Source organism: Lepus europaeus, chromosome 13, assembly GCF_033115175.1.
Source record: "Lepus europaeus isolate LE1 chromosome 13, mLepTim1.pri, whole genome shotgun sequence".
NCBI lineage: Eukaryota > Metazoa > Chordata > Mammalia > Lagomorpha > Leporidae > Lepus > Lepus europaeus.
The window spans coordinates 54,346,694-54,371,983 of record NC_084839.1 but is presented as its reverse complement, the minus strand read 5'-3'; the positions used below and the strand labels follow the sequence as shown (position 1 = coordinate 54,371,983).

The window sequence follows — 25,290 nt, the reverse complement described above, 5'->3', positions numbered from 1 at the left end:
AGTTACTGTCTAGACTTAATTCTCTGCCAGTCTGATGACTTCAATTGCCATCTGTTCCTCTACACAAATTATTTCCATTTATGTCTCTAGCCCAGAGCTTGCTTTCATGCCCACTTTGCATATCACTCGGATGTCTCACAGGCATCTCAATCGCAACATGTTTAATAGTGAATTTATAATCTTCCATCCCAAACCAATTTTTTCCTCTGGTGTTCAGAACTTAGCAAAAAACTCAATTATGCTTCCAGTTATTCTCATCTTACTTCACAGCCAAGTAATCATCAAGCTCTCATTGGTTCTGTTCTCTGTCTTTTGAATCTTTCCGTTTCACCCATCTTCATTTCCACTAACCCAGTCCAGGCATCATCATAGCTTGCCCAGGATACTTTGATAGCTCTTTAGTTGGTCTTTCTGCAAGTGCTATAATGTATGAAAACTACAACTTCAAGCATAGCCATGGTCCCTGTCTAGTCTCAAATCTCTTAACTAATTCCTGCCTTCACCCTGGCTCTTCTACATCAACACCACAACTACTGAGAGTCTATATACCAAACAACTGTATATTGAATAGTAAGTCATTTTACCCCCTAAAAATCAAGATCTAATCATACTCACATACATAAAGTACCGCAAACTATTTCTACTACCCTTACTAAAAATTCCTTATTCTGACTCATTGGCTTTCTAAGATCTGTTTCCTGCCTTACATACTTGGGTCATTTTATTCCTCTCCAGCTCCTTTTCTTTTTACTCCTATTCTTGAAGATACCACATTGTCTTCCTACCTCAGACAGGCACTTCCAGGCACGTTATCCTCCTCTCTCTTGCCTAATTAATGCCAATATATCCTTTGGGTGCCAGATGGATCACTTCCTTTGAAACTTTAAATCTTATATCTCAGACTACATCAGGTTTAGGTTGTTGACTTCTCATCAATTTCTACTTCTCCTTTACCAGGTATCAAAATTATAATACATTACAGCTTCCTCTTCAGCTAGATGAACTCTCCATTCTGACAGCCTATGCCGGTCCTTGTTTACTCCTCTGGCTCCAGAAATGCCTTACACTAGAAGGTTCTCAGTACAAAGAAGAAAGAAACAGCTGAAAGAATGAATAAGTAGAATATGAGGATACTTCAAAAAGTTCCTGGAATGTGAGATTAAAAGATAAATTTGCTTTGGAACCAAAACTTTTTGAAATCCATGTGTATGAGAGGTTTTCAAAAAGTTCACAGTAAATTCATATCATGAATTAACTATGCATGAATTTCTAAGTTTTGTTGTACCAAAGTAAACTTTTAATTTTCCACGAAATTTTTGCTATAATCTTATATCCTAGGTGCTAGGAGTACAGAAGAATCTGACCTGATTTTGTGCTCGGTTGAGGGACCTTGACTTCTCTCATCTTACTGAACACCAAGTTTAATTTTGCTGATGTGTCCAAACATCCTTCTTACATCCCATTTCTTTATGTGTGTCCCACCTATATTATGTGAGCATCAGTGGATTCTGTTTTCTCATGTAAATAAAAGTGCAAGTGCCTAGGATCTATTTTTTTAGAAGCCTTTTATTTAATGAGTAAAAATTTCATAAGTACATCTTTTAGAATATAGTGTTTCTGCCCTCCCAACCTCATTCCCTTTCCACTTCTTCCTCCCTCTCCCCTTCCCAGTCCCATTCTCCAATAAGATTTATTTTCAATTAACTTTATACATGGAAGACTAACTCTATACTAAGTAAAGATTTCAACTATTTGCACACTTTTACAGTTAAATCTCATAGTACAACTCATTTAGGACAGAGGTCCTGCATGGGGAGTAAGTGCACAGTGACTCCTGCTGTTAATTTAATGACTAACACTCATCAGTGATCACCTGAGGCTCTTGCCATGAGCTGCCAAGGCTATGAAAGCCTTTTGAGTTCACAGTCTCTGTCAGTATTTAGGCAAGGCCATACGCAAAGTGGAAGTTCTCCCTTCAGAGAAAAGTACATCCTTCTTTGATGGCCCCTTCTTTCCACTGGGGTCTCACTCATGGAGATCCTTCATATAGGACATTTTTTGCCACAGTGACTTGACTTTCCGTGCCTGAAATGCTCTTATAGACTTTTTAGTCAGACCAGAATGCCTTTAGGGCTGATTCTGAGGTTAGAGTGCTAATTAAAGCAATTGTTATTCTGTGAGTCTGCTGTGTGGACTGCCTCCTTTGTTGGAACATTCTCCAGACCTATTTTTTTTTTTTTAAGATTTACTTGTTTATTTCAAAGGTAGAGTTACAAGATGGAGAGAGCGAGAGACAGAAACATCTTCCATCTGCTGGTTTACTCCTCAAATGACCACAACAGGCAGAGCAGGGCCAATTCGAAGCCAGGAACCAGGAGCTTCCTCCAGATCTGCCATATAGAAGCAAGCACTTGGGCCATCCTCTACTGCTTTCCCAGGCAATAGCAGAGAGCTGCATTGGAAGAAGAGCAGCTGGTACCTGAACTGGGGTCCATATGGGATGCCAGAGCCTGTGCTGCAGGCAGAGGCTTAGCCTACTATGCCACAGTGCCAGCCCCCAAGGAGCTATTGTTTAGTTCATGATGCAATGGCAACCTCTAAAGTGGTGGATGACTTATCTGAGTGCTTCAGTTTGTGCTTTATTGAATTAGTACTGTAGGCTCAGTTGCCAATATCCCCTAAGAATATTTCATGTCTAATTATATCTGACTGATGAGTGCCTTTTACTCCAACTCATCATCCTTCATTGTAGAATGATTGAAACAGGGAATGGCTAAAGCCTGCAAGTGATGAAGTCATCAATAATGGTCACCTTCATACAGATTTCTCTCCCATGAGTGAAGGCCTAGGTTGAGTTAGTAACCACTGGACCCACTTGATCTACCAAAGTAATTTAGTATTATAAAATTCACATTTGTCTGAATTTTGAGACAGTTCATCTTAAAACCAGAACAATTTTCAGTGTAACTTTAGTTTGAGGCAGCATGAGGATAGAACTGACTGTCTTATCACCATAGGGGTACAGGTTCTGCTGAGAATGGGTTCTTGATCTTCAAATATAGCCATGATCCCGATATATTATAATTCACAAGAAAATGAGATACTCAATATTGTAGAGTTCATTTACTCACCTTTTCACAAGCAATTCTATAACACTAACATTACTGAAAGATGACTAAATAAAGGCAGAGAGAGAGTGTGTGTGTATGGTAGTTCCTTCAACAAATATTTGGGTTTGTTTTATGTTCAAGGGGAAAGCTAAGTTCTATAGATATGGCAGAAAATGAAACAGAAAAAGTGTTCTCTTCCATGGAGTCCATATAAACTATTGTATGAAAAACAGAAAATAAGCAAAATAAATTGAATTTTTAGTTATTAGAAGATATTATGTCTAAGGGAAGAAGTAAAGCAGGCTAAGGAGGAGGTGGAGGTGAACTATACTGTTAAATAGATTTGCCTGAGAAGTCTTTCACAAATATAACAAACATGACATATGAACATTCCTGGCAGAGGGATAACAGTTCAGACCTCAGATAGGAGCATACCCAGTGTGTTCCAGGAGTACAGGAAATTCACTGTGTCCAGAGCAAGGAGCAAGAACAGTAGGAGATGAGATCAGAGAAGAAAAGAAATGGCAAGTGATATCTGATAAGGCCTTGTAAACTGTTATAAGGACTTACTTTGATGTATTTATTTATTTATTTGAAAGTCAGAATGCCAGAGACAGGGAAGAAGGAAGGAAGGGAGGGAGAGATGGAGAGAGAGAGCGTCTATTTACTAGTTCACTCCCAAAATGGCCACAACAGCTAAGATTGGGCCAGACCAAAGTAAGGAGCCAGGAACTCCAACCAGATCGCCTTCATGGAGACAGGCTGCACCCCCACAACTTCCTGGGCCAGTATCTACTGCTTTCTGGGCACATTACCAGGGAGCTGGGTCAGAAGCAGGGTAGCCTGGACTCACAGCAGCACTCTGGTAAGTGATGCTGGCATCACGAACGGCAGCTTACTCTATTGTGCCACAACACAGACCTAGAACTCTGGGTTTTACTTGATTGAAATGTGGGGCCATGGGGCAGTGTAGTGATAGGATATTATTTCCATTTTAAGAGAATTTTAGTAGATTCTTTGTTAGTGATACTCACAGAGGAGCAAAGGAGGAGGCAGGGATCAATTAGAGAACTATTTTTTGCTAACTCCCGATGTTATTGCATCTCCAGTGGTAATCCTTAAGATTATGATTTTAAGCCTTATTTTTCGTAAAATGATTTGGACCTGATAGAGATGCATTAAACACATTAAATAGACTCAACATTGCTCTTTGAAAGACAGAGTCAGGGAGTGCTTGCATCTGCTGATTCACTCCCCAAATGCCCGCTAGGACAGGGGCTGAAGCCAGGAGCCAGGAACTCAGTTCAGATGCCCTGTATAGGTGGCAGGGACCCAACTATTTGAGCTATTACCTGCTGCCTCCCAGGGTCTGCGTTAGCAGGAAGCTGTAGTCAGTACCTGGAGCCAGGTAACAAACCTAGGCACTCTGATATGGAATGTGGGTATCTTAACCACTAGGCTAAATGCCTACCTCGATAACTATGCTTTCTTTTGTAGAACTCGTAGAATTTCCTCATGGAACCTGAGAAATATTAGCAGTTGCTTGGCTAGCAGAAATAGGACATTGTTGGATAAAAGTACCAACTCACGTTTTGTACACTGAGAATGGCTTTTAGGTTTTCTTTACATTCCATTCAGATTACTTAGAAACCTATGATATTTGTTCAAGTCATTACAATTATTTCCTTACTTTCTACATTCCCACAACATAGTTAGGTTGAAGGAGAAAGAAACAAATGTAGGGGCCAGCGCTGTGGCATAGTAGGTAAAGCCAACACCTGCAGTGCCGGCATCCCATATGGGCACTGGTTCATGTCCCAGCTGCTCCACTTCCAATCTAGCTCTCTGCTATGGCCTGGGAAAGCAGTGGAAGATAGCTGAACTGCTTAGGCCTTGCATCTGTTTGGGAGACCTGGAGGAAGCTCCTGGCTCCTGGCTTTGGACTGGCCCAACTCTGGCCATTGCAGCCATCTGGGGAGTGAACCAGCGGATGGAAGACCTCTCTCTCTCTCTCTGCCTCTCCTTCTCTCTCTGTGTAATTCTGACTTTCAAATAAATAAGTAAACCTTAAAAAAAGAACAACAAAATGTAATACATATGCTGTCAGCTGTAAGGAATTTTATTACACTATGCTTAATTTCATAATTTATGATTATAATGGAATAATTTTTAGAGAGAATCAAACTTATATTTACCTTATGATAACCATACCACACATTATGATCCAATATAGCCTGGTTCTCTAAAGTTTAATATGTAGAAGTTATTATAATCAGATTATTGCAAAAACTAATTTCACCAGATTTCATTCTTAACCATTAAATGTGGTGACAGAAATTGACCTTCAGTGTAACTATAGATTTCTCTGCAAAAATAAAAAGACACAGTTGTTCAAAAGGTGTCTATTGCAAGTAGCCGAAATTAGGAATGTTCTTTGTGATGTTTTTCTAAAGGTTAAATGAAAAACATACACAAGGTCTACACTAACAACATAAAATAGTAACCTGAAGCAGGAGATTCTGAATTTCTAGAATTGAAAGTTGAATTCTAAAATATATTTTGTTTTTAAAGATTTTATTTATTTATTTGAGAGGAAGAGTTACAGACAGTGAGAGGCAGAAACAAAGAGAAAGGTCTTCCATCCCTTGTTCACTCCCAACAGCTGGAGCTGGGCCAATCCGAAGCAGGGAGCCAGGAGCTTCTTCCTGGCCTCCCAGTTGGGTGCAGGGGTCCAAGTGATTGGGTCATCATCTACTACTTTCCCAGGTGGTAGCAGAGAGCTGGATCAGAAGAGAAGCAGCCGGGACACAAACTGGTGCCCATATGGGATGCCGGCGCCACAGGCAGAGGATTAACCTACTGAGCAAAAGTCAAAATTTGATTGAAAAGTTAATTTTAATAGAAGTCAAATAATGAAAATGTTTCTAAACTTTGGTCAGTGATATATTTATTGCGCTATGATAATCTCATTTTAAAATTTGATAAAATAAAATAATTTCATAAAAAGGACCAAACCGCATCATAAAAATCAATGCATGTGCCACATTGTAAAGACACACACACATATAAGCATGAGGGTACTTAAAAGAATTTTTGGAAAATGGAATTAAAAGATAATACTATTTTCATGCAAAATATTTTTGAAATCCATGTGTAGTTTTTTTGTAACATGTATTTTACATGAACTTTTTGAAGATCCCCATATGCCTAGATTTTGAAAATATTTTGGCATCAAATTTACTTTTTTAAAAAATATATATTTACTTTACTTATTTGAAAGGCAGAGTTACAGAGAGAGAGAGAGAGAGAGAGAGAGAGAGATGAACCTCCCATCTGCTGGTTCACTCTCTAAATGGCTGCAACGGCCAAGGCTGGGCCAGATGGAAGCCAGGAGCTAGAAGCTTCTTCTGGGTTTCTCACCTGGGTGCAGGAGTCCAAGGACTTGGGTCATATTTTGCTTCCTTCCCATGCCATCAGCAGGGAGCAGTTCTGGTTATTACGGCGAACTGGGGAGTGAACCAGCGGATAGAAGACCTCTCTCTTTCTGCTTCTCCTTCCCTCCCTGCGTAACTCTGACTTCCAAATAAATAAATAAATCTTTTAAAAAAATAAGTAAAAAAATTTAAAAATAATTGAATTTGCCACCAACTTTTTGCAGTTCTCCCATACATATTTACATTCGTGTGGAAGATGATATTTAATTTGTTACTTTTTCCCTATTATTTATATATTCAGAGCACAAAACGATCAGATGAGTCATTTATTATGTCCCATCTTTTCCTCAATATAGAGTGTCTCTATACAACCCTACTCAAATGAGTAATCCATTCACAATCTAGAGTCAGTTATGTAAATTAGGTTAAGTAATCTTTTTAAGAAATGTTACTCTAGACCAGACTTGAATGTTTTTGTTTGGAACTGGTTAAATTGGACCAATTTCTTGAATGCTGTCTCACTTTCAGATCTGTATGTGTTGCCACTGAACAACTCTTTTAAAATGCAGTGCTCAGAATCTTTGACATATCCCATAAAACATATAAACCTAAAGCAGATAGCATGTTATTTTGTGGGTTTAAAAAATAGAGCTTATCAAGTCCTACCAAATATTTTATGAATGGAGTAAACAAAGTGTTTTTTTCAGGGAAAAGGTTTTCTGTGACATTACAAATCAGCATATTTCAAAATGAAATTTATTTGAACTCAAGAATTTGTTTCATGAGAGGGCCCCATGAAAAACACTGGTGCTGAATTAACTATTAATGACTATTAACTATTAATAACTGTAATATTATCCTTATTAAAAGAACAAAACAATTCATGGTGTAAGCATAGATCCAACAGTTTATCAGTGCAACCACTCTGAACTATCAGCCCCACAGAATAATTTATATTCTCTCTTTAATAAGTTTAAATAGTTTTCCATATAATTTTTAAGTATAGTTGTTTCCTGTTTTAAAATGATTAGTATTCCTCCTTTTTGGATTTAATCAAATTATATTTTTTATGCTTCCCCCCGAATCTCAAGTCCAAGTAAAACATTCTAAAAGTATGTTCATAAGTTCCAATGCTCTTGGGTTTTAAAGTTCACAATTTCTTCTTGGTAAAATGCTTTTTCAGTATGTTCAGTTTACATTTTCAAGAAATGGAAATATAAAATTAATATTCAAACTTTTACTTTTCATCCTCAACATAAATACAAAATTTTCATTCCTAATCTCTTCCTCTTTTTTAATCTAACATAGTTTATTTCTTATTTATTCATTTATTTACTTATTTATTTGAAATGAAGAGAGACAGAGAGAGAGAGAGAGAGAGAGGGAGAGAGAAATGATGGAGATCAGGGGGAGAAAGACAGAAAGTTCCCACCCACTGGAGCCTGCAAAGCCTGGAGAGGGCCCAGGGCTGAAGTCAGGATGCAGGAACACAAACCAGATGTCCAACCCAGGTAGCAGGAATCCAAATACTTGAGGTTTTGCCACTGCCTCTCAGGGTCCCCATTAGCAGGAAGCTCAAGTCAGAAACTGAATCCAGGTACTCCAATGTGGAACACAGGCATCTTAACCATTAGGCTAAACACTCAATGCTTAACATACATTTTGAATCAACAAGCACATTGTCAAATGCACCACTTCAGAGTATTTGTTAGTAATTCTTGAGTTTGGGTAGGAAAACAAAACAAATACACATGAAACTGGTAAAAATATAATTTCAGAGAAACATCAAGTATGAGTTACTGATGAATGTATAAATTAAGCAAAGATTTTAATTATAGTGAAATTAGGATCATTAGAAAAATAAAAATGCTTTTTATTTTATTTATTTTTAAATGTTTATTTTCTTATATTCATTTAATTTAAAAGACGTAAAATACAGAGAGCGATCTTCTATCTTCTGGTTCACTCCGCAAATGCCTACAACAGCTAGGGCTGGGCCAAGTTGAATCCAGGAGCTCCAAACTCAATCTGGGTCTCCCATGTGGGTGGCCAGGACACAAGTAATTGAGCCATTACCTGATACCTGCCAGGGTGCACATTAGCAGGAAGCTGGAATTAGAGGTGGAACCAGGACTCAAACCTGGCACATCAGATGCAGGCATTCCAAACAATGTCTTACATGCTGTGCCAAATGTCTGTCCCAAAACATACTTTATGAAGATGTTTTGAGCAAGGTCTTGAAAAAATTGTAGAGAATGAATTGACAGGTGGGGGTAGGGATTTCCAGTGAGAAGAGTAAAGAAGCAACATAGAAAGAAGCAATTACAAAATGGGACAAGAAAAAAACTAATGACCAGAGCAGGGGTGGGTTGCAATAGTATATATTATTGAGCCATGCATTCTTCTGATCTTCTATCCCCTTTCCATTTAGTCTATAATCTACTATTTCTGTACCTACTCAACGTAGACCATACAGTTAATCAGTGCAACCACTCGGAACCAGCTTATGTGGCACCTTAGGTCCCACCTTGCTCCTATCTCCAGACATCAGAAGAATGAGCTTTGTAACCACACCTGTGCAGTGGTTGCTACTATTGTGAACAAAGGTGACCAAACATGAATTATCTTTCTAATGTGAGTCACAGTCCTACTTTCCCACTGCTGTCTCATATCTTTTTGTTATAATCTAAACAGTTTTCTTTTCTGCAAAATTGTTTTGAAAAGTTGTCAATGTTGGAAACAGGGTTTTCTGAGAAAGATCAAATGGCTTCCCTGCTCATTATCCACCCCTCTCTTCAAGCTGTGATACTAGTTATAGCCACCTGTAAGCCCCAAAAGTTGGATCAATTCTGCCTTGCTGTTCATACATCCAGGATGTTAAAGGCATATACCTGCTCATGCTGCAGGTGCATATCCATCATCCCTGGCTATTCAGAACCACTTGGCAAAAATTGTGTCTCTTGTCTTTCGCAATGCTCCTTCCCATTTCCATTTTCTCTCTTCTAACTGCCTTCTTCAGATCCCCAACCCCAATACCACTCTGTTGATGAGGTCACTGATCAAACACTGAACCCAAACCTCATCCTGTTCACTTGATTGTTAAGAAGCTTGTTGTTGTCACCTGCAATGCTGGCATGTCATATGGCCTCTTCGAGACCCAACTGCTCCACTTACTATCCATCTGCTAATGTCCCTGGGAAAGCAGTAGAAGATAGCCAAGTGCTTTGCCCTCTGCACCCTCATGGGAGACCTGGAAGAAGATCCTGACTCCTGACTTTGGCCTGGCCCAGCCCAAGCCATTGCAGCCATTTGGGGAGTGAACCAGCAAATGGAAGATCTCTTGCTCACTCTCTCTCTCTCTCTCATCTCTTTTTGTCTCTTCCTCTCTCTGTGTAACTTTAACTTTGAAATAAAAATAAATAAATCTTTATTTACAAAAAAGCCTCCTTTAGGTGCCAAATATTAATTGAAGCAACTGAAGTAGTATAGAGAAGGCATAGGAATGTAGGACCTGTGTGGTTAATAAATGTCATTGGGTATCACAAACCTTATGGCTGGGTGGGTTGGTTAGCATTACTGGCAGCATGAGCCAAATGGAATCTAATGGTAAACAAATTTCCTCTAGAGATAGTGTCAAGTCAGGAACTTCCTCAAAATGTTAGCTACTGAAAAGGGCACAGCAGTCGGCCAGCACCGCGGCTGACTGGGCTAATCCTCCGCCTGCGGCGCCTGCACCCTGGGCTCTAGTCCCATTTAGGGTGCTGGTTCTGTCTCGGTTGCTCCTCTTCCAGGCCAGCTCTCTGCTGTGGCCCGGGAAGGCAGTGGAGGGTGGCCCAAGTCCTTGGGCCCTGCACCCACATGGGAGACCAGGAGAAGCACCTGGCTCCTGGCTTCGGATCGGCATAGCGCGCCGGCCGTAGTGGCCATTTGGTGGGTGAACCAATGGAGGGAAGACCTTTCTCTCTGTCTCTCTCATGGTCTAACTCTGCCTGTCAAAAAAAAAAAAAAAAAGGCACAGCCATCATCCAAACATCAGATCAGGGAAACTGTGTGGAGGTTCTGCCAGTTTTCTCAAACAATCCTTCCAACAGTTGAGAATCTGACCTTAAGACATCTGGGGATTCCTACTGGGCCTCCCGTGAAATAAACTCAGGTCAGAACTCCGTTAATCACATCTGTCCCATAAAGATTCACAATGCTGACCAGCTGACTACAGTGGGATTGTAAGTCCTTAGGAACCAGTGACGGTTTTAAGCCAATACCCAATATTTCCCAGAATTCAGTGTTTCCCTTTATCGGTGCACTAGTATTCAGGTTAATGACTGCCAGGTCCACTAGGAGAGAGAAGACCGAAGGCCCACAGCATGCCCTGTGCAGGGCCATGGCAGCATCTGGCCTCAGCGGTATTAGCCTCTCCTTCCTTGGGTGACGCGGGGTCTGTGAACCCAAGATTCTCTAGCACATTGGCTCCAGTGAGACCTCTGTTCACCAGACCTGGAATAGCTGTGGTTAAATAAATCAAGACCACCTTAATTGGCTGCCTGTCTATTTCATTCCTGGGGACCCCATGATTAATTAAGCACAGTCAGAAATTTCTGAGACTGAAGCCATTCACTGATCCCTGAGAGTAGCATCTGGCTATTAAAACAATACCCAGTTTGCTTCAGCTTGTCAGCAGTCGTCACCTGGGCCAGGCCTCAGCTGGCTGCTCACCTCCCTACTGAGATTAGGAATACGATTTTTATGATTTTTATCATAGCTTCTTCCACAAGCATTCCTAGGCCAGAAAAAAAAAATGTCCAGCAGAGCACTTTAAATATTTGAGCATTTTCCTTTTTTGCTCTATTTCTATTGGCAAAGGTAAAATCTTCTAGGCCCTGGGTGAAGTTCATGATCCATTTAATCTACTTTCTTATCTCCTAAAGTCTTTAAATTCTTTCCTCTACATTGTACCAAGGATTTTTTACACCGTTTATTTCATTGAATCAGGCCAATAATAGGTTCCTATTGTGCTTAGACTATGGCCAACTGCCTGAGCTACCACATTGAAAGCAGCAGTCTTATGAATGAACTCATCTTGATGACGATAGCTCATTTATGTTCAGAAAAAAGGAGTTTTAGATTTCCAACATTGGCTGCACATTAAAATGATATGAGGAGTTAACAAATGATGATTATCATACTCTGTGTTCCCAAATATTTAAATCAGGACCTCTGGAGTTAGACCAAACATCATCATTTTTCAAACCTGCCACGTGACTTTGTTCCACAGGGAGGTTTGAGAGCCACTGCCATGGAAGTTCTTGCTCACTCTCAAGGTTTCTGTTGCCACATGTAAGCTAATGATGTACATTTATAAATCTTTATCAGGTCTGTATGTGAACTTCCTCCCCAACATTTCTTTTTGCCTCCCTCCCCAATTATCCAAGAATTTAGAGGTTTACACAATATAAAAAAGGATTATAACATGTTTTCACCCTTACGATGTCCCAGGGTCTTTGCCAATCTCAGAATTAACAAACCAATCCTAGTCCCTATATTCTCTGTGCTTACATTTGGTTACTTATTGAGGGTTTCTTAACCTTGCTGTGGTTGACATTTTGGACTGTATTATTCTTTGTCCTGGAGGTTCTCTTGTCCATTGTACAGTGTATAGCAGCATTTCCTGCCATCTGCCCACTAGATGCTATGAGATTCTTCATTATTCTGCTGTGATAAACAAAATGAATCCAGATAGTACAAAATGTCCCCTGAGAGTCAAAATTGCTCTTAGTTGAGAATATTGGCTTATGATTATCTCTATGTAAGGGTTTGACAAGAACTGACATTTGAGATGTTACATAGTAAATAAATTTTCCCTCTACTGTTTTAAATTTTGAATTTTAAAAAAGTTTGTCTTTGTCCATTCTATTCTGTTTTTATTTTTTGAAAAGAGATACAGAGAGAGAGAGAGACAGAGAGGGAGAGAGAGATCTCCCATCTGTTGGTTCATTTCTTAAATGCCCACCATATCCAGTTTGGGCCTGGCCAAAGCCAGGAACAAGGGACTCAGTCTAGATCTCCCACATGGGAGGCAGGGACCCAAGTACTTCGTCCCTCATCTGCTGTACTCTAGGGTGCACATTAGCAGTGAGCTGATATGGGGAGTGAAGCCAGGACTTAAACTCAGGCTGTCAAATAGGGGGTGTGGGTGTGTCAAGTGGCATCTTAACTGCTAAGTCAAATACCCACCCACTTTTTCCAGATTTCTCAAAACAATGAAAATTTGCTAACATTTTGATTCATTGAAGTCATCCATTGTTACTGCCATCTAAAAGATGTTAAAAATCAGCTTAAAACATATTTTCCCCCAAAATCTTAAAACCTTTCTTGAAAAGTCTTTCACTTTTTAAAAAAAGATTCATTTATTTATTTGAAAGTCAAAGTTACAGAGAGAGAGAGAGAGAGAGAGAGAGAGAGAGAGAGAGAGAGAGGTCTTCCATTGGTCCACTCCCCAAATAGCAGCAACGGCTGGAGCTGTGCTGATCTGAAGCCAGGAGCCAGGAGCTTCTTCCAGGTCTCCCATGAGGGTACAGAGGCCCAAGGACCTGGCCATCTTCTACTGCTTTCCCAGGCCATAGCAGAGAGCTGGATCAGAGTGGAGCAGCCAGGTCTTGAACCGGTGCCCATATGGGATGCTGATGCTTCAAGCCAGGGCATTAACCTGCTGCGCCACAGTGCTGGCCTCAAGTCTTTCAGTTTTTAATGGCTTTTTCCTTCCTTGTGAGATTTCCAAATGTTCAGAATTACTGGCTTTAGAAATTGGAAATGGAAAAGTGGTAAACTTACAAGAAATAAAATGTTACCAAAATTGGTACAAATTTGTTACTAGAACTATAGCACTAAGAGTTCTCTTTTTCTAAGATTTATTTCTTTTTATTTGAAAGGCAGGGAGAGAGAGAGAGAGAGAGAGAGAGAGAGAGAGAGAGACTGAGAAAGACCTTCCATCCACTGGTTCATTTCCCAAATGGCTCCAATTGCTGAAGCCACAAGCCAGGAGTTTCTTCCAGGTCTCCCATGTGAGTGCAGGGCCCCAAGGACTTGAGCCATCCCCTGCTGCTTTTCCAGGTGCATTAGCAGGGAGCAGGATCAGAAACAGAGCAGCTGGGACTTGAACTGCTGCCCAGATGGGATACTGCTGCTACAGACCATGACTGAACCTACTGTGCCACAACACTGGTCCCCCTACTAAATGTTCTTAAAGGCATTCAATTTTATTACACCTAAAATGAGACTAATGAAGTACTTTCAAATAGTTCGCCAGAAAAAGAAAAAACTTTGATAAATAGATAAAAGAATTTACAATTAGTTGTTTTGGATTCATTGGATTGTTTGTGGATTCTTCATCTGCATAGTATCATCTCAGTTTTATCATAGAAATAAATTGATAAATAATTGTGTGCCTCAGAGCAGTGGCTTTTTTTTTTTTTTTTTTTTTTTTTGGACAGGCTGAGTTAGTGAGAGAGAAGAGACAGAGAAAGGGCTTCCTTCTGTTGGTTCAACCCACAAATGGCGGCAATGGCCGGAGCTGCGCCAATCCGAAGGCAGGAGCCAGGTGCTTCCTCCTGGTCTCCCATGCGGGTGCAGGGCCCAGGGACTTGGGCCATCCTCCACTGCCTTCCCAGGCCATAGCAGAGAGCTGGACTGGAAGAGGAGCAGCTGGGACAGAACTGGCGCCCCAACCGGGACTAGAACCCAGGGTGCCGGTGCCGCAGGCAGAGGATTTGCCTAGTGAGCCGTGGAACCGGCCAGAGCAGTGGCTTTTAAAGATTTTCATTCACATAGCCTCCAAACTAAAATTTTTAAATTGTACATATTTCTGCTGGAATCTAAAACTTTTCATAAAAGTTTAAATAGTTCCAAAGATATACTTTTGACATATTGTAAAGATTTGATTTTTTACAATAAAGCTGTTATTTCCCTCTTAAAATTTGAAATGGAGTCTACAATACTACAGCAATTTCATGCCTAATGTTTTAGAATAATGCATGCTACATGCTAGTTTAACAAATGAACCCTGTAATTTCAATGGCTTAATATAAAAAAGTTTTTTTTTTCTTTCATACCAAGTCAATTGGAGGACATTTCAAACACAGAATCTTTTTACTTTGTGCCTTTATCATGCCGTAGGGTATCTGAATCCTTAGATTCAAGCTGGTGAACAGGAAATGAGAAAGTTGTATCAAGCATAGAGGGTTGGTATGAGCCAACCGCATCCCAATGACTACAACTTGCTACTTTGCCACATCAAACTGCTAGACAGGTTGAAAACTAATTTAGCTAGGGATGGTAGGGGAAGAGGAAATGGGTTTGATAAGCATGTGACAGTCTCTACTCTAGCTTAACCTTCTCACATGCAGAGCATACTCATCATCTTCCCAAGGAGGACAACGCAGTACTTCATCACCACAGTCATCTCACATTCTGGGATTCCCCCAGTGTTGCTCATCCTCTCTATTACTATCGGGATTTAGAGCCCTCGGGTCACTGCCATTAACCTCCCTCCCCACGCCCACCCCCCACCACTACAGATGCAAAATACAATGGTGGAACAGGGTGAGGGTAAATATAGTGAACTCACCCACTTGGGAAAGGCAATAGTAGAAGACACAGAGTAGTTACTGGTTTGTTGCACTTAGGAAATTCTGAAAGGTAAAGGATTAGAAGGAGCACCTGTTTTGGTGGCAGATTTTTTTTGGTTCAATTTTGAAGTTGATTGTTGAGAAGAATAATCGTTCTCTGTGATTCTTGGGTCTATACTACTTTCTGCCCAAGATACATTGTTGTCCATTTTTTTCCACTATTATTAGTCTCATCTGAGATGGGTGTTGGTCCATTTACAAAGGCCTAGAGATTATGGGTGTTAGCTCAATACACCCTCTATAGTATTTAAACTTATATTTGAATAAAATTAGATTCGTTGAAAATTAGCTAAATAAAGCAACAGTTAATGATATTCTGGGAAAGGAATGTATTACAAGGCTTTTTATCTTTTTTGACTAAACTTGTTTTCAAACCCAATGTGGCTATTTGATTTTCATACTCTTCTGATTTATATCTGGTTTTCAGAATCTCAAAACAGTAGAAAAGAGTATAATTTAGGTTGTTCTTTCTACCAAGTCATGTACACCAAGGTAAAGTAAGGTAAGATACCCATTTTCAGAAAATTCAGTAAATTTCAAAGATAGAAAATAACTTTTACTTTATTATAATTTATATGAAATATATGCTATACTTATATTAATATGTTATTAGAGTTTATATTTGTAGAATAAATATTAATGCTCTAAAAAGTTATAAAAACTTGCATGATCTTTTTTTCTTTGGGAGTCAGGTTTTTATTATTCCCATATGACCTAATAGATGAATGTTTATTAAAACTATTATAGCAACAATGAATAGGATTGTTACAACTTATTTTTTTTTTGGGGGGGTCAGGTGTTTTACATGGTGTCTCAGCTATAAAACTGACAAATCAGCCTTGATATGTGGTATCTTTCCCTTTGTGCATTATTTTGGGGCTATAAAGGAAATTGAGATTAAAATGAATCTTCCCCAAACAGACTATTTGAAGAATATAACAGTTTAATAAAACAAACTTGTATGCTTAAGAAGATTTTTTAAAACTTGAAAGTGAGGGAGTGAAAGAGAAAGGGATAGCAAAGCAAGAGCAAGAGCTCACATCTGTTGGTTCACTTTCCAAATACCCACCATGGTCGTGGGCCAGGGAACAAAGCTTAGAGCCTGGAACTCAATCCGGGTCTCCACCTGGGTGCCAGGTTCCTGACTGTTGCCTCTTAGGGTGTGTGTTAGTAGGGAGCTAGAATCAAGAGCACAGATGGAACTTGAAATCCAGGCACTCTGATGTGGGCTGTGGACATCCTAACCCAGTATCTTCATACTGGGCCAAATGCCCACCCATTAAGATGATTTTTAATTTATTCATTTTGGAGGATGAGACACATATATAAATATAAATATAAATATAAATATATATATATATATATATATATATATAGAGAGAGAGAGAGAGAGAGAGAGACAGGAGCGAGAGAGAGAAAGCAAGAGAGTGGCAATCTGCCAGGAGCCATGAATTCAATGTAGGTGTCTTAAATAAGTGACCAGGACCCTAGTACTGGGCCTCACTGATGCCTCCAGCATTTACCTTAGTAGGAAGCCAGAGTCAGAAACCAAAGCTGGAATTGAACCTAGGTACTCTGAAGTGGAATGCTGGCATCTTAACTGGCATCTTAATTGCTAGGCTAAAAGCCTGTTCCCATAAAAATATTTTTGAGAATATTTTTTAAAAATTCTAGTTTTCAGTAGTTACATAGATGTTTTTGTCATTTTGAAATGAATATATATGTATGCATACATATAGTTGTTTTCAATTTTAAATGACAAAATACAATTGTTTCTGAATGACGTGTACCTACAGAGAGGAAGAGATAACTTATATTTGGATTTGTAAGTTAGAGTTGAGTTATAGACAGAGAGGGAAAGACAGAGAGAAAGGTCTCCCATCCTCTGGTTCACTCCCCAAATGGCCACAATGGCCAGAGCTGGGCTGATCTGAAGCCAGGAGCCAGGAGCTTCTTCCGGGTCTTCCACACAAGTTCAGGGGCCCAAGCACTCAGGCCATCTTCCACTGCTTCTTCGGCCATAGCAGGGATCTGGATTGAAAGAGGAGCAGCCGGGACACAAACCCGTGCCCATATGGGATGCTAGTGCCTTAGGTGGAGACTTAACCAACCAAACCACAGTGCCAGCCCCAATTTGTAAGGTGTTGATGTTCATAATTTGAATATCATTACTGTAAGGGTTTTTAGAATTTTCAATCCATCAAACAAAATTACAAAACCTTGTGTAAAGAAGTTTGCCTCACATTCCATTGCTGCTCATGACATACTGAACATGAAATTCAGCTTCTGCTGCAGTAATTAGTTCATAACTTGGCAACATTATTTCTTGAAAGCATTTATTGTCCAACTGAAAGCATATGATATTAATCTTATTTTTGGTTGGCAAAATAGTAAAGGTACCAATGTTGGTATTCCACTTTAGATTTAACAAATGCTGGTTAAGTAACTGACAAAATTAATTAGGATATCAAAATAAGTTTCCAGGTTTATCATTCAGATAATCAATCTTTGGCTGTAATTATTGTTTTTGTGAGCATTTGTAGACAGAAGGCCTACCCACAATTGAAAAATGAGCCAAAAAACTAAGGGTAGTTTCAGAAAAGAAATTATACATGGATCTTACACAAATGAAAGGTGACTTAGTTTCATTACCATAAGAGAAATAGACTTTGAAATGGCAATGTAGTAACACTTTCACCTAACAACTGGTAAAGTAAAAGAAGCTTGAAGACACTTCTGAATTAGGAAGACTGTAGAAGGTAGGTGCCCATCAGTTGCTGTGGGAGAGGGACCTGGTATTAAGGGGCAAGAGGGCCATTTGGCAGTATCTCTCAAAGTTACAACTGAAAGCATATGTCAGCCAAAACTTACAGGACTGTACACAAAATGGGTAAGTTTTATTTTATCTAAGTTACACTTTCATCTTTAAAGATGAACAAAATAGTATTAATTTTCTTGAGGCAAATTTCGTATTGTCTTCAGAGATCTAAACTTATTGGTATGCAATTAACTCTAAGACATATTAAGTGGAAAAAAAAGCCAAGCATTTGAATGCAAGTTTCTTCACTCTCTTTTCATGATATTGTGCTTCCTCCAACTTGATAGATGATTTTAAGTCTGTCAGCATTTACATTCTAACATTCTTTGCTAATATCTTATTTTTAAAAAATTTATGACACTGTTAAGTAACTTGCTTTATATAGAAAAATGAAAGGCACTTTACTTTTAAAATATCAGCCAGTTATATATCCTTCTCTTCATCCCGGCATTGATTCACTCTTCACACATTGGTATTTCAGATATGGTTTTGTGTGCCAATATTGTATCATACATATTTACTTGCTTTTAGCTATTCTCTCATAGTATTATGATTTACCTATTTCTAACTTACTGGCCATTTGATTCTCTCCTATTTCTTTCTTTTTTTTTAAGTTTTTATTTATTTGAAAGGCAGATTTACCGAGAGAGAGGGACAAAGAGGGACAGAAAAATAGAGACAAATCTTCCATCCACTGATTCACTTCCCAAGTGGCTCCAATAGTGGGGGCTGGGCTAGGCCAAAGCCAGGAGCCAAGAGTTTCAACTGGGTTCCCCACTTGAGTGTAGGATCCCAAGGACCTGAATCATCCTTCACTGCTTTCCCAGGCATATTAGCAGGGAGCTGGATTGGAAGTGGAACAGCCAGGACTTGAACTGGTGCTGATATGGGATGCTGACATTGCAGGCAGCAGCTTTACCTTCTATGCCATAGCACTGGCCACTGATTATCTCATATTTCTATAAACATTTTTGGATATACTAGTAAGTGATACTTGCTCAAAAGAAAGTAATTTTTATTTTTGTTTTTGTACAGAATATATTATATATTTTATTATTATTATATATTATATATATATTTATTTCAAATAAATGTACATTTATTTGAAAGCAGAGTGGCAGAGAAAGAGAAAGAAGAAAAAAGAGAGAGATTCCATCTACTGGTTCCCCCGTTCCCTCACCAAATGCCTGCAGTGCCTGAGGTTGTGCCAAGGCAAAGCCGGAAGACAGGAACTCCATCTACTTGTCCCATGTGGATGCCAGGAACTCAGGTACTTGAGCCATCACCCACTGTTTCTCAGACACAATATCAGAGACAGGAAGCAGAGTAACTGGGCCTCAAACTGGCACTCTGCTATGACATGCAGGTGTCTAAACAGTAGGCTTAGTCTGCTGCCCCTCAAATACCCACCCTAAAAATAGATTGCTTTTTAAAAGCATTTTATCAATTGCATATCAGCAATGTACGATTCTATCTGTTTCTCCACAGACCTGCTAATATAGACTTTTTATACTTATGAATTTGAAGTCTATAACATAGTTTGTAATTTTTTGTCAAGTTATCTGAAATATTTTTGTGAATTTTAGAGCAAATTTTAATTCACTTTTGTTAATTAGTTTATCAAATTTTATAAAATCAGCCATTTTCACATTATAAATTATTTGTTACTTTATTTCTCTTTTGTCTATAGATAGAAACAAGTTGCATTACTAAATCTTTACTTTAGCAAATCCTATCCTATTAACAAAAGATTCTTTTAAAGGGATAGAGCAGGCCACAACCAAATTTATTTATTTTTCAGAGCTGAAGGATATTTTAGAACGAGAAACATAATTTAATTTTTTCCATATTGTATTTGTAGTATGTTATTAAGATCATACTCAAATATCCAAAATACAAAACTGATTTTTCATTACTTCCTTTTAAAAAACATTTATTTATTTATTTATTTATTTATTTATAAGGCGTAGTTACAAAGAGAGAGGGAGAGAGACAAAGAAAGATCTTTCATCTGCTGGTTCACTCCCCAAATGGCCACAGTGGCAGGGGCTGGTCCAAGCCAAAGCCAGGAGCCAGGAGCCTCCTCTGGGTCTCCCACATGGATGCAGAGGCCCAAGGTCTTGGGTCATTCTCCACTGCTTTCCCACACGCATTAGCTGGATTGGAGGTGGAGCAACCAGAACTCAAACCAGCGCCCATAAGAGATGCCCATGCTACAGGATGTGGCTGTAAACTGCTGTGCCAGAGTGCCAGCCCACTTCATTACTTTTTATAATGGTACTCATTCATCTGATTTTTAATCCTTAGAATTTTGATAGATAATGTTCACTTCAGTTGAGTAAAATACTAGAAAGTAATTTTAGCAGCCCTGTGAAATGAAAAGTCATCTTGAAAAAATAGAAAATACAGAAAACATACCACAATATTTTTGCGGTTATAAGCATCATATTGAATCTTTAGTCTGAAAATTTGTCAGATAGAGTGTGCATTTCATTGATAATGTTATGCCAAAAATAAAGTTCAACTTCTTTGTTTTGTGCGAGGACATTTCATAGTGCTACAGATATAGAAAGAAGTCCATCTCATAACCATTCTGTCCTTTATTCATCCTTGTAGGCAATATTTTAGCTAAAAAATGTATTTCCCGAGCTCTTTGCATATGGGAATATCCAATAAATCTAAGACTTGTCCTTCCATCTAGTGATGGCTGGAACTCCAGTAACCATCTTGGGACTATGAGGGAAAGGTTAAGAAAATTCTAGCTCTCTAACATCTGATTCAAATTTGGATTGAATTTTCAGCCTTTTAAAGTAAATGTTTATCTCTTCATAATTTAAGTTACCCCTACAATAGCATGTTCTTTTTAGTAATGGTATGACATTAACAAAATGTATTTTTTCATTTAGCTCATATCTACTTAAGTAAGTGCTGAGCTTAACTCTGAGCTTAGAATTGTCAAACCTGTGTCTTAAACAGCTAATTATTTGATTCATACAATAACTTTCAACTATTGTGGAAATTTGGATTTAGTATGTCTAAGGTAGTAGTTTTCAAACTTGTAAAAATTGGATTTGTTGAACATATTCTTATCAACATAGATTGCTGAACCCTGTCTCAGAATTAAGAGATTCAGTAGTTCTGGGGTAGCATGTCCCTGGGTGATGCTGATGCTACTAGGGCAGGAACCATACTTTGAGAATCACTGGTCAAGGGAACAGACTGAGAACTTCTGCAGTAAAGTTGTATAACATTATTCTGGTTGAGAGCCAGAATCAGAGAACTTTACTGGCAATTTTTAAAAAAGATTTATTTTATTTATTTGAAACAGAGTTACAGAGAGAGGTAGAGACAGAGAGAGAGAGAGGTCTTCCATCCGCAGGTTCACTCCCCAGATGGCCGCAACAGCTGGAGCTGAGCCGATCTGAAGCCAGGAGCCAGGAGCTTCTTCCAGTCTCACATGTGAGTACAGGGGCCCAAGGACTTGGGCCATCTTCTACTGCTTTCCCAGGCCATAGCAGAGAGCTGGATTGGAAGAGGAGCAGCCAGGACTAGAACCGGCGCCCACGTGGGATGCTGGCCCTTCAGGGCTTTAATCTGCTGTGCCATAGTGCCAGCCCCATACTGAGAATTTTTAAGATTAGATATGTATTCCCTCATTTGTTTTCATTTATCAGTGTTTTCAAGAATAAAAGTGAAGGCTTTATGCCCTTCTTTTCCTGTATGTATGCACTTTTCTCAGGGATAGAATTGCTTCCCTTTTGGTATCTTTGGGCAAACAGGATTGACTAGGCTCCAGCAAAATCTCAAATAAAAGACAGCTCTTTTCCCTTTGCTTTTTTTTTCTTTCTCCTTCTTCATCCCCTTCTTGGTAATTACTCTTCCCTAATACTATGTATTTACTATCCCTTACCTCCACAGAACCTCTATTGTTGGGATCTTTACAAGCTTGCACCCCGCTGTGAATTCTGTGTATTCTGCCGCCATTCATTCCTGAGTTGTCATCTTTGTTAGGTGTTAGCAATCTGAGGACATTTCTTCCAGTTGCTCATCAAAAAATACAAAAGGCTTCAGTTTCTTTTTTTTTTTTTTTTTTTTTGACAGGCAGAGTGGACAGTGAGAGAGAGACAGAGAGAAAGGTCTTCCTTTTGCCGTTGGTTCACCCTCCAATGGCCGCCACGGTAGCGCGCTACGGCCGGCACACCGCGCTGATCCGATGGCAGGAGCCAGGTGCTTCTCCTGGTCTCCCATGGGGTGCAGAGCCCAAACACTTGGGCTATCCTCCACTGCACTCCCTGGCCACAGCAGAGAGCTGGCCTGGAAGAGGGGCAACCGGGACAGGATCGGTGCCCCGACCGGGACTAGAACCCAGTGTGCCGGCGCCGCAAGGCGGAGGATTAGCCTGTTGAGCCACGGCGCCGGCAAACCCAAGTAATGAAAGTCAACAGAGTGCCTTCCCCTAGGAGGTTCACACCTCCCTTAGGATATACCCCATGTGAAGAGATAGATAGGTCTGGACCTCTTAACTTACAAGGCCTAAAACCCAACAGATTATTATCAAGCCCCTTCTATCAGGTTCTATTTGCCTCTCAATCAGAAAACTTAATTGTAGCTTAGACAACACCTTTCTTAGCTCCTCTAATAATGACTCTGTCCTTTGTTCTAGACCCTGTCTAGTGCACTTGAGCCTCATTCCTTTGTAATCATAACCTCTACTCTACCACCAATGGCTCTACTCCCAACATGTGTGTACTGATGGTCCTCTTCCCCACTTAATGCTGTATAATTGTTCAGACCTGGTTAAGGCCACTCTTAGGATCATTGGTTACTATCCTCACCCTGTCTTTTATGACCTTGTCTAAATATGATCAGAGTCGGGGAACTTGGAAGGCTTCCATAGCCTTGGCAACTCATGACGACAGCCTAGGGTGGTTACTGGCGCCATAAACTAGAGTGTCAATTTGTTGGGTCAACAACAGGAGCTACTGTGCGCTTGCTCCTGATGTGGGATCTCTGTCCTTGATGTACTGTACATTTTGATTTAATGCTATAACTAGTACTCAAACAGTATGTTTCACTTTGTGTTTCTATGTGGGTGCAAACTGTTGAAGTATTTTATACTAAATTGATCTTCTGTATATAAATAGAATTGAAAATGAATCTTGATGTGAATGGAAGGGGAGAGGGAGCGGGAGAGGGGAGGGTTGCGGGTAGGAGGGAATTTATGGGAAGGGGAAGCCATTGTAATCTATAAGCTGTATACTGGAAATTTATATTCATTAAATAAAAGTCAAAAAAAAAATACAAAAGGCTGCTCATTTCTCTACACAGTGCCTTTCACTTCACATTGGGATGATGTTTCCTGGGAAGGGAGTCTTTTTGTGCTTTGCTAAGAAGAGGAAGGTCTAGTAACTTGGACTCTTGTATTTGACAGAAATCCAGGAGTCTTTAGAGACCTTTGCACAACTCCTTCACCTTACCATTTTTTTCAGATGAAGATACCATAAATATTCTCTTGTTTGTATCCCAACCTTTGTAATTCTTTTAGTAGACTCAATCTTTAAATATTCCTGTGTTTACCTGTAGTGGGGTTGTGGGTATCATTGCTCCTTAAGTCTACTGCCTAGAGTGAAGCACAAATTACTGTTAGGGTCTTGCTATGGATTTAGAATCAATATAGGTAAAACCTGCCCAGCAAGGAAGTTTTCTCCTGGGGTTGGGATAAAGTTGCAGGATCTAGAATATTTTCTCCATATATCATTGATCAAACTTCAGTCACAAAAGTAAACATTGATGGTTCAGTTCTCATGAACAGACTGTACTCAAAGCTTAAAAAGGTAATGGCAAAAATTATTCACTACATAATAATTTATGAGCTGCTTTTTAGTGTCTGGACAGAAAAATAGGTGAGGGTAACCTGCTCTTTGAAGATTATCAAATCCAAAGTCCTTCGCATACTTTACAGATTTTTTTCAACCTGTATATAGCATTTCACCCTGATTGTCTTGCTTGAATCTTGAATATCTACCCTCTTTTTCTATCTATAGGATGCCGTTTGTGACAGGATATGATTCTCTTGCTTTTTAAAATTTTTTTAAATTTTTATTTTCTTTTAATTTATTTGACAGGTAGAGTTACAGATAGTGAGAGAGAGACAGAGAGAAAGGTCTTCCCTCCGTTGGTTCACCTCCTAAATGGCCGACATGGCTGGCACTGCGCCAATCTGAAGCCAGAAGCCAGGTGCTTCCTCCTGGTCTCCCATACGGGTGCAGGGGCCCAAGTACCTGGGCCATCCTCCACTGCCCTCCCAGGCCACAGCAGAGAGCTGGACTGGAAGAGGAGCAGCTGGAACTAGAGCCGGCGCCCATATGGGATGCCGGCGCTGCAGGCAGAGGATTAACCAAGTGAGCCACAGCGCCGGCCCCCTCTTGCTTTTAATTTTTATTTATTTTCATTTCATTTGAAAGGTAGAAAGAGAGAGAGACAAGGAGAGATCTTCCATCCACTGGTTCACTACCCAAATACCTGCAATAGTCAGGGCTGGGCCAGGCCAAATTCAGAATCTGGGAACTTAATGCGGATATCCTATGTGGGTGGCAGGGACCCACGTATTTACTGCTTGTACGCCCATCAGCAGGAAGCTGGATTGAAAGTAGAGGAACTGGGAATTTAACACAGGCACTCCCATAAGCCATGCGGGCATCTCAAGTGGTGACTTAACTGCTGTGCCAAATGCCTGTCTCCAGTTTACATTTAAAGTCTTTTTGGGGGCCAGCGCTGTGGTGTAGCAGGTAAAGCTGCCTGCAGTGCCGGTATCCCATGTGGGTGCCAGTCGAGTCCTGGCTGCTCCACTTCTCAGATCAAGCTCTCTGCTATGGCCTGGGAAAGCAGTAAAAGATGTCCCAAGTCCATGGACCCCTGCACCTGCATGGGAGACCCTGAAGAAGCTCCTGGATCCTGGCTTCGGATCAATGCAGGTCCAGCTATTGCTGCTATCTGGGGAATGAACCAGCGGATGGAGGACCTCTTTCTCTTTCCCCGCCTCTCCTCTGTGTAACTCTGACTTTCAAATAAATAAATACATAAATAAATTTTAAAGAAAATACTTTTAAAACAGTGACAAGGGTAAAATGTAAAGCCTTAAAAACATAAAAATGTGGGGCTGGCGATATGGCACAGTGGGTTAATGCCCTAGCCTGAAGTGCTGGCCTCCCATATGGGCACTGGGTTGAGACCCGGCTGCTCCACTT

General features: G+C 39.9%; 1 pseudogene; it reads right to left on the bottom strand.

Annotated features, from left to right (window-relative positions):
• Positions 1 to 25,290, bottom strand: part of LOC133772339 (farnesyl pyrophosphate synthase-like) — a 66,993-nt pseudogene that overhangs the window by 36,331 nt on the left and 5,372 nt on the right.